Consider the following 10,162-nt stretch of genomic DNA (forward strand, 5'->3'; position numbering starts at 1 on the left):
AGTTTTCAGAAGAAACAGCGACATCAAGTGGTCGCACTTTAGACTGCGGCGCTCGTTGACTTCAGTCCCCCGAGGGACCACCGCGTACCTTCCCTCCCACCAGTGTGCCAGTGAGCTACGGTGGCCTGCAAGCACAAACCTGGATACTCGTCCACCCTCAACGGGAAACACGCTGTCAGGCCGGCTGGATTGTCCACACTGGGCTTCCTTAGAAATATGGCACATGGTACCAGATGGCAGCTAACTGGGAGCCTTTGCTCTGTGTGCATTCTTCTATCCAAGAACTGCTCTCAGTGTTGGAAAGCCATACAACTCTGATTGTACTGTATGGACTTTCAGTGATGTATCTATGGGCTGTATGTTCAGCTTTTATCAACACCAAGATCACAAATGAAGGCAAATTCTCCACACCGGACTTCTTTATCATTTGAATTATTATTGGCTGCATATAATATCTTCAGATATGCATCTGTAATCATCACTCCTCTTTGTTCCCGTGGTTTCTGTGGCCCACAACGCAACATTTGAGACCTTTGCTTTGCCATGAGAACTCGTCTATGATTGTGAGAACCCGTCAGTTTTCTCTACTTGGAGAGCAGCTGTGGGCTCTGCCGTGATTCCCGCTGCACGACAACATGCAGCCATTCCTTTTCTCCCTCTGTGGAATGACTGGGAGAGACTCGTGCTGTCGCTGTCGCAGCGTAGCTCACAAAACAAACAACAAAGTCTCGAGTGTTTGGGAGAGCTAGCTCTGAGTTAGCATGCTACGTCCCCCTCCGTTCCCGCTCTGTGCACGTTCCTTCATGCACTCTTCCATCCGACCTCCATCATTTCCTCCTCTGGCCTTCCTCCGTATTCACATCATCTTCCTCGCGGACGCAACCTCGAAACTTTTCCTGGCAGAGTCTCTCAAAGCGTCCTTGCTGCAGTCAGATGAAAGCTAACGCACACAAAAGGTGGAAAGTTGTTGCCAGGCAACTCTGCACCTCGGGCCGTTTCCCTTCATTCTCCTCCTTTTTTAAATATATAAATATATATATATACATATTTCATCCTCTGACTCCCCTGTTGGAGCTCACTGCTTCGATGGGAGCTCAGTCCAGAGTGTAAATCATTTTCTTCCACAGTCGAGTTGAACCGGGGGACTGGATTCAGGAAGAGTTGGATGAAATAGGTAAAAAGAAAAAAAAAAAAGAAAAAAAGTAGTTGGTTGAAATTTCACTTTGTAAATGTTAACACAAAGATGCACAGACTGGGAATAAAGTTCTGCAGTGACACAATATTGAAGAGGTTCCATATAGGAAGTCATTCTGCTGCTGCTGCTGCTGCTGCTGCTGCTGCGGAGAAGCCAAACCACGGGTGTAATTAGCCCTCTGTTTGCAGCCTCCTGCTAAAACTCATGCATTGTTGGCCCTTCCACAAGTTTAGCTCTGACAGATGCACGTGCACACACGCGCACACACACACACACACACACACACACACACACACACACACACACACACACGCACACGCACACATTCACTTTCCAAAGTTTGTCTTTAAGTACAAAGGCCAGAAAAAGAAATTATTTGTGTGATTTGTGTAACATAAGAAATGTTTTTGTGAATCCCGTGAGAAATGAAAAGAAGCTCAAACATGGAACCCCAGCGCTGTGTGGCATCATCACACTCGCAGCAAAGACAGAATTGGAAACCAAAAAAATTAAAAACAAAGTTTCTCTGGCTGCACTCTGTGGAAACGAGCCCACCCCCCTCTGTGTTCCACACCCAGGAGATAAAAGAGGGGATTAATTACTCCACACGTTCAATCTGATGCTACTCTTTTGTCTCGACACAAACATGGTTCCGGCCTGCGGGTGCTTCCGGAGATCCAGGAGGCCGCTTGGCCCTCGGCGGTCCGAGTCACGTCATCCCCTCCTGAATCACTCGCACTCGCCTTGCTTTTCTTCTCTGCTCTTGGTGATTCAGAGGGAAGAATTAGGACAGGAATACTGATACAGAAGCCGGCTGACTTATTAACCATCCTATTGGACGCAACGTGCAGCCGAGCCGGGCCAACAGATGACAGAGGACGCCGGCAGGAAGAGAGACGATTGTGGGACGACGGCGGCGGCGTGAATACAGAGCAGCAGCAGCAGCAGCAGCAGCAGCAGCAGCAGCAGCAATCAGATCAGATCCCCGCTGATGACTTCGCCGCCGCCGCTGCTTTCATTATTTTCCTGCCATTATTTCATTATTTGTGCAGTTTTCCAAGTGGCATTGAGGACGAGATAACGACTCGCTCCGACGTCTCCTCCGGGTTCCACACGCACGCAAGCAACATTTCTCCTGTGTTTTTCCCATTTTTTCCAGGGAGCGTGTCTGGAGCTGGACCACACACACACGCAGAGTTGTAGGATAAATTTAGAACCTCCGTACGAGAGTCAGGGCTGTGTAACAGCACATTAAACCACAGCAGCGGCAGCAGCAGCAGCGGCAGCAGCAGCAGCAGCGGCAGCAGCAGCAGCGGCAGCAGCAGCTGAGTTCACTTTGATACAGAAGATAAGTTTCTGTGCAATCCATTAAGTCCACAGCGAGATCCAGAGGCAGCCCAGATGTTCTGCGCAGTAAGGAACAAAAATAGTAAAGTGTGAAGTGCACAGCAGAGTAGAAGAAGAAGGAGGAGGAGAGGAAGGAGGGGGAGGAGGAGGAGGAGGCCCTGCAGAGAGAAAACACCACAGCCTGCTCCTCTGTCCTGCTAATGTTGACTGTATCCCAGGTTTCCAGCAACCTTCAACAGTTAACCATCCAACACACTTAGCCCTCTGTTTCCAGCCTCCTCACTGCTTCCCAGACTGGAAAAAGACATTTCTCCGCCTCTTTGTTCATTCCTAATCCTGGAACGTGATCGTGGCGACTGTCTCACTGGCGCCACCTACCTGAAAACCTGAGTCTAAAATAACAGCCGGCGAGAGGAACCCCGGGGTTGGCTCGTTGATTACTAACAGATAAATGTCGCCACCTAGTGGTGGCGATCTGCAATGTGGAGGAACGTGGCCTTATTATTATTTATCCCTATTGGTCCTGTATTTGCTCCGCCAGGAGGTTTGTTTGGTGTAATTGGAATAATAAACAACACCTGCCGATGATGTCACAGTGAACAAGAGACTGCGGTGAGCCTCGGAGGCCTGGGAGGCCTTCAGTCACTGACACCCTGGTGGTGGCAGTCAAGCACAGCAGGTTCCCTTCTTCTCCTGACACCGTGTCACCCTCAACACTCCAGCGTTTCAATGCTTTAAAGACCTCGGTCAGTCAGTCAGTCAGCCAGCCGGTCCTTGACTCGCACTTCCAGATGGGGGCAGTGTTGCACAGTAGAACCGCTTCCTCTCATCACATGCTCACAGTGGTTGTACACAAACTTTTAACACAGTGTTCTTTAGAGTTCCCACATTCTGCTCATTGTCAGGTCTTAATCTTAAGCAGCCATTCATTGCAAAATAACCCCAGCACATTTAGCACTCTGTTTACAGCCTCCTGCCAACAGGCAGGGTGGGCGTCGGCTTCTTGCTCAAACCGAAACGGTTTCTTTTTTTTTTTTTTGGACCTTCCACAAGTTTGGGATGGGACAAAAAGCGAGGCGGTTTGAGAGGGGCGGAGCCAACGGCTGGCCCGGAGCGCTGCCGCTGACCTGCCAGAGGTGTAGGCGACCTTTTGTGACATCACGCGCAGCAGGCTGTGGCACGTTTCCCTTGAAAACAGAAGCAAGAAAAGGAAGTACAGGGTGGACCAGCAGTTCTGTGCTCCTCATGATGATTTCAGACCTGGTGGTCCCTTCTTGATCACCCCCCCCCCCAGCACCAAAACAAAGAACAGCGTTTGTTCTCACACACGCAGGCTAAAAATAGAGCTCCTCACAAATTCCCTTTTTACCGAATGAAACATTTACGGCCGGCATGTCGGTTTAGTCATGAATAAGGGATGAAACAAGGACACGGCTGCTAAATAAAGCCCCCCCGCCCCCACGCCCCCGGTCCACGGAACATGTGAAGGGAATTTTACTACTTGTCTGTTTGAGTGGCCTAGAAACATCCTCCTGACTCAGTGCAGTGAAGCTCTACTCCACATCTGTCGGAGGGGGGCGGAGCTCGCTGCTCATCCTGGGAGGAATGTGGGCCACGCAACTCAGAGGCAATGACTCACAGCTTATTTCTTTAGGTTTTTTGTTGAAAATAAATGAATAAATAAACAAAGCGTGTCCGCAGTGAGAGCCTTGGTGCCACCCGTGAGGACCGAGGGTCGAGTCAGCGGAGACACCGGGGCAGGAGGAGGTGAAGTTCACCTCCTCCTGGACTGTGCTTCCCTTTCTGCTCCACATCCAGAAATCCTCTCGAGTGTTTTCCAATTCCCATTCGTATGAACTTCTGGTCAGTTTTGCAAGTCAAAACACTTCGAGAACGACGGTGACAAAATGTCTGAATTCTCATCTCCGTGTTTTACACAGCTTGCATGAATTGAATAGAATGCAACGTGAGTCAGTTGTAATCATTTCCCAGGCTCTACTGCATCAGAAGTGAAAATTGTTACAACACAGAGGTGACGTTAGCAAACGCAAACAGGTCAGAGCTTCTGATTTTCCCGCTGCTACGTGATTTTCATTTCAATTGTTGTTTGGATTTTCACTTCTAATTGGAAAAACCCGACCTGCACCGGCTCTGACGAGCTCCGACGCTCCAGTCCTCCTCGGTTGGGATGCTAATTTAGGCAAAAGGCAGCGACTGGACGGTGAAACGCAAGGAAGCCGAGCAGATCCTGTGGGCCGGGTGGTGTCAACACCACTCCCCAGTCTCCGCCCTAACCTCCCCTCACATTGTGTGTCAGGGTCTAAACTGGGAGAGATGACCTCATGCTGACTTTACTGCTGATATTTTTAGCACGACGGTAAAGCGGCAGCAGTTTTTTGTTTTTTTTCCCCATGTTTGGAAGCTTTGTGACTGACGGATTTACCAGGGAGGCTTCCCGTCTTTGTGCCCGACGTTCCCATGAATAGACACTGGAAAGCATCCTGGCTGCGATTCATTCCAGTTTCTGCCCTCTGTTTATCCATGGGTTTGTTTGGGGGTTTTTTGTTGACATTTCCTGGCCTGGTTCTGTGATTTCTGACCTGAATCACTGGCTCTCACTCTCTATGAGGCCCACTTGGAGAATGAAAGAGGTTGACTGCAGGTCAGAGACTAATCACCATCGCTACACCTGCTTCAGATGTTTTTGTACTGGATTAGCAATGACGGTTGCTAACTGTGATGAAGCAAGACAAAGATATTCTGGAGGACCGTTCAATCACTTTGAAATGACTCATTTGGGTCTTTAAAGGTTCCACGTTGTCCCGTTGTAGCCGTGTGTTTGCAGCCTTCCTCCAGAACCGCTGCCGAATCCCATGCTTTGCTAACCAACCACTGGCCGGGTGTGTGCGGTCCCCAACACGAGAGAGGTACGAGCTCCCCATGTGATGTCACAAAGGGCTGATTTTTCAGAACGACGTGGGCAGGGCGAAGTGAACACAGCCAGGGAAAGAAAAGAAAACGGCCTCCGATCACTCGGCTGGAAATCAAATCAGACAAACCTTTGATCCGTGCTTATTTAGCCTCAGCGTGTCGTTCTTTTCAAAACTGACTTGACTGCAAAGTCTGGAGTGGAAACACACAGAGGAGCCTCGTGTGGAGGCTACGCTGTGTGTAGGCCTCTAATCCCTGCTCCATTTCTCCCTGATGTTCATCCACTCATGAAGATTTCCTCTCCCTCCCTCCCTCCCTCCACTCCCAGCCCCCCCGGGGCGGCACGGGAAGCAGTAGAATAAAAGACGCAGCTTGTCAGCTTTGAACCATCCATCCTCCTCTCCGTCTTCTCCATGCCCATCAGACACACACACGGCACACGCACAGCAAACTGAATGGACCGGGACAGGCCGCAGACAACAGAGAGGAGGGCCGGCGGCCAACTGGACCGGGACCTGGGGGGGGTCTCGTGTGAAGAGGGGGTGAGACCTGGCGGGAGGAGACGGGTGAGATATTGCAGCCACGTCTCGTGTGGCCGCAGGGGGGAAACGACCGTTCAGAGATTCTCATGTGTCTGGTCACGGCTGTTATCGTGTGTGTGTGTGTGTGTGTGTGTGTGTGTGTGTGTGTGTGTGTGTGTGTGTGTGTGCAGACCTGCGACGGAGAGCTCTCAGTCTGCTAACGTGGCGCGACAGCTTCCTGCAGGCAGCGCACTCAGCTCAAAGTGTCAGTGGCACAACGGCTGCAGGTGCAAAGGCCAAGTTAGCAAAGCTTCTCCTCCCAACGACCCCGATGGGACTGCCCATAAATTCTGTATGGCCAACACGTCCGTGTGAAACAGAGCCAATAGAGAACATTTGGCAACGGGAGCGGCCGCCACCACCTGAACACAACGGCTAGGGAAGTCAATCCAGAAGGACTCAGATGGGAGCTTCTCAAGGTGGATCAGTGGGAGGTTAGAACTCTGTGATTGTCCTGCAGAGTGAACCGCTAGCAGGTCTTCTGCAGGAGCTCTCACAGTCCTGGGTCTGTGTCCCAGGTGTCCCAGGTGTCCCAGGTGAAGGCAGGGCCACACCTCAGACATGTCACCAGGTCACTGCAGGGTCGTCCGTGTCAAAAGATAAACACACACACACACACACACACACACACACACACACACCTATGGACAATCTAGAGTTGCCAGTTTGCTTTTACATGAGTGTTTTTGCAGTGAGGAGGAAGCCATAGAGCCTCCACACACAGGACAACACGGTCACTCCACACAGGACGGCCCCCCCCGGGGGGGGTCCGGCATCGAACCATCCACCTTCCTGCCGGGAGTTCACGGTGCTTTGCTGGACTCTTTTAAAGCGTTGTTCTGTGTTCTGTTCGTCTGTGAACTGGCTGTGACCTCAGAGCCTGTCAACACTTCAGGCTCAACTGAAAACTTTCCCAAGAGATGCTTTTTGTTTTATTGCTTTGATAATCCTGCCCGGGTTGAGAGACGGGCCAGATGTGGCCGGTGCCTCTCTGGATTGATACGCATCCATTTGGAGTCTGTGTCTGGGCCGGGAGCCGGGACTTCCTGAACCACAGACCTTCCAACACCAGGTCGCCTGGCCGCCGTGGGGGTGGCGCACCACTGGCCCAGTTTAGCCATATAGGCCACGTATGTACACAGAGCGGGGAGATAAAGAGGCGCGCACGCACTAACGGGATTAAACATTTATAGGACACGGTGGCTGCGGCCCCGCAGTCTCCTTACGTAAGCGGCCGATGACGCCGCAGTCGTCAAAGTGCCGCCGACGGTACGAGCTCAGCTAGCGAGGGGCCCACGCACGTGGACTAAATACACACGCTGCCGGTTGCATAATGAAGGTGCGTGCGAGTGGGAATCCCTCGATGTGTCAATAAAATAAACAGCAGCCGGCACTTCTTCTGTTGTCAATGCACCGCAATACCAACACTGTACATCAGCCGAAGTGGCAGAAAGCAGAAAGCAGCCCACTGGAGGCTGCAGCACCGCAGATCACCGCTCATCTTCTCACACGGCTGCCAGAAGAACAGGGAAAGGGTGAAGCAATTAACAGGGAGCATGATGAGCGAGACGGAGCGAAGACGCTGGAAGAGGAAAGAAAGAAAGAAAGAAAAAGAGAGAGAGAGAAAGAGAGAGAGAAAGAGAGAGAGAGAGAAACTCCTGAGTTTGAGACAGTGGAGACTTTGAACAGGCAGAGAGAGCCAGGAGGGATTTACCCAGCAGCCTCCACACACACACACACACACACACACACACACACACACACACACACACACACACACACACACACACACACTCAGCCTCGCACCATCGCAAATACTTCAAACATCTCAGCCATGTTTGTTCTCTGAAAAATAGCAGCAGGGTCACAATTCAAACCACAACATGGGTCACAGCAGTGAGAGGCTGGGAACACTGGGAACACTGGGTTGTTTTTGTGTAGGTGTGACCCCTGAAGCTGTGTGTGTGTGTGTGTGTGTGTGTGTGTGTGTGTGTGTGTGTGTGCTGCTGTTCATATTCCAGCTGTAGACTGAAGACTGACTTGATGCTGCTGAGCTGTGTGAGTGGAAGACACCAGTGGCCTGAATTCCACACAACTGTGTCAAGAAAAGCATCAAACTTGTGATGGCTGGCTGTCCTCTTCCCGTGTTTCCTCCTGACATTGTCCAAAAACACGTTGACGTCACCGCTACATTTACTTTTCTCAGTGGACGTCGAGCGGCGCCGCGGCGAGGCAGCAGAGGGCCTGCAGGCCACGCACAACTCAACACAATGCCACAGTCTGTAAGGAAGAAGAAGACACAACACATCTGCTGTGTAACCTGGGCCCATCATCATCATCATCACACACACACACACACACACACACACACACACACACACACACACACACACACACACACACACACACACACACACACACACACACGGCATTACACAACTGTCTAAAAATACAACACAACCCCCTCTGGCTCTTTTCCAAACACACAAACCTCGTCATGCGACCGCAGCAAACTTTGGCTCATTATTTTTTTTATTAATGCAATTAAATACATCTGACCATTAACTGAGGGAGCGCTCACACTCATTAGTTCATCATCCCCGACGTGTGGTCGTGGGGAAGCAGGCCCCTCCCCTGCATGTAGAATTTACAGTTGCTGCCAAACACACTGGGAAGCTGCTGCTGCTGCTGCTGCTGCTGCTGCTGCTCTCCCTCGGGCGGTGCATGTGACACACTTAGGAACCGAGCAGCGTTCAGTGAGGCGGGCGAAACGGGCGAAACGTGGGCGTGTTTTACGAGGAAAATCCCGAGCGAACGGGAGGAGGGTTGGAGGCAGACGGAGCAGACTGGGTGGAGGACGGGGGTGCGTCACTACAGCCGAGAGCCACGGCACACCATCACTGCTCAGTCCACAGTGGAGCCTCATCCACACCTTCACCTCCACGCAAGACTTCACACCTTCCCTGTACAGCTGGAGAGAAAACGACAGACTGTCCTCTAGTAAAACAACACAACACAACACAACACAAGGCAGCACAGCACAAGGCAACACAGGGGGGCAGCCCAGCAGGTGTTTGCTTTGCACCAGAATAGAAAGTCATGCAGGCAGCCAGGCAGGCAGAGACGGAGCGGAACCCAGCGGGCAGCCGCAAGGACAAACACCTCTGCGAAGAATCCCAGGCAGCCGCTGATGTCAGCCGAGCACTGCTGGCCATCTGCAGAGCTGCCGCCTGGCCGGGGGCGTGCACGTGTCGTGCACAGGCCCCGGCTAATCCTGGCACTGCTCACAAAACGCCTTGCTGGAGTCGTTCATCACACACGCCGCTGTGTCCTTCCACTGCCTCTCTCCCCACCTCTCTCTCTCTCTCTCTCTCAAATCACACACACACACACACACACACACACACACACACACACACACACACACACACACACACACACACACACACACACACACACACACACACACACACACACACATTCATCATCGTGAGTTAGCGTTCCTAGTTAGCGGCTGTTCTCTGCCGTTTCTGGTCTTCATTTGCAGCGGTTCACTTCAGCGAACGCGCACGTGACTCGTGTGCGCACACAAACCCACAAACAAAAAGGGGAATGAGCTCCGGCGGTCGTTCTCTTGGTATTGGAAGGATGTGAAACTACAGGCTACCTTACGTTAACTGGTGATAATGCAGCTAAAGGACACCAAACTGTCCTCTATTTCAAAGGACTTGACGCTCGCTGTCTGGCAGCCTCAACAAACTGTTCATGAGGTCCAGTTAGCAAAGCAAACTGGAAATATTTCCAGCTTTGACACAACACCAGAGAGTTTAGGACGGTGCTGCTGGGGAGGCGGTGGGTGGGGAAGTGATTCCCCTTCACAAACACTCCGGTGGTTCCATCCTCTGGTTTCCCTGAGAGGATGGAACCTCAGCAGAGGCAGCACAGAATGCATGACGTCAAACCTTGCTAGCGCTACCATAGCGACGTAGCCAGGCTAGCGCGAAGGCAGATTGAGGACGACCGTCGTCTGGCTTTCCCCAGGCCGCACAATCCCATCAAGTCACATTGGTCCCCAGCTGGGGGTTTGGAGGCCGGCGCCACGTTACAT

This window comes from Nelusetta ayraudi, unplaced genomic scaffold (genome assembly GCF_046127955.1).
Source record: "Nelusetta ayraudi isolate G7.1 ecotype Tasmania unplaced genomic scaffold, CSIRO-AGI_Nayr_v1 ptg000225l, whole genome shotgun sequence".
NCBI classification, from domain to species: Eukaryota; Metazoa; Chordata; class Actinopteri; order Tetraodontiformes; family Monacanthidae; genus Nelusetta; species Nelusetta ayraudi.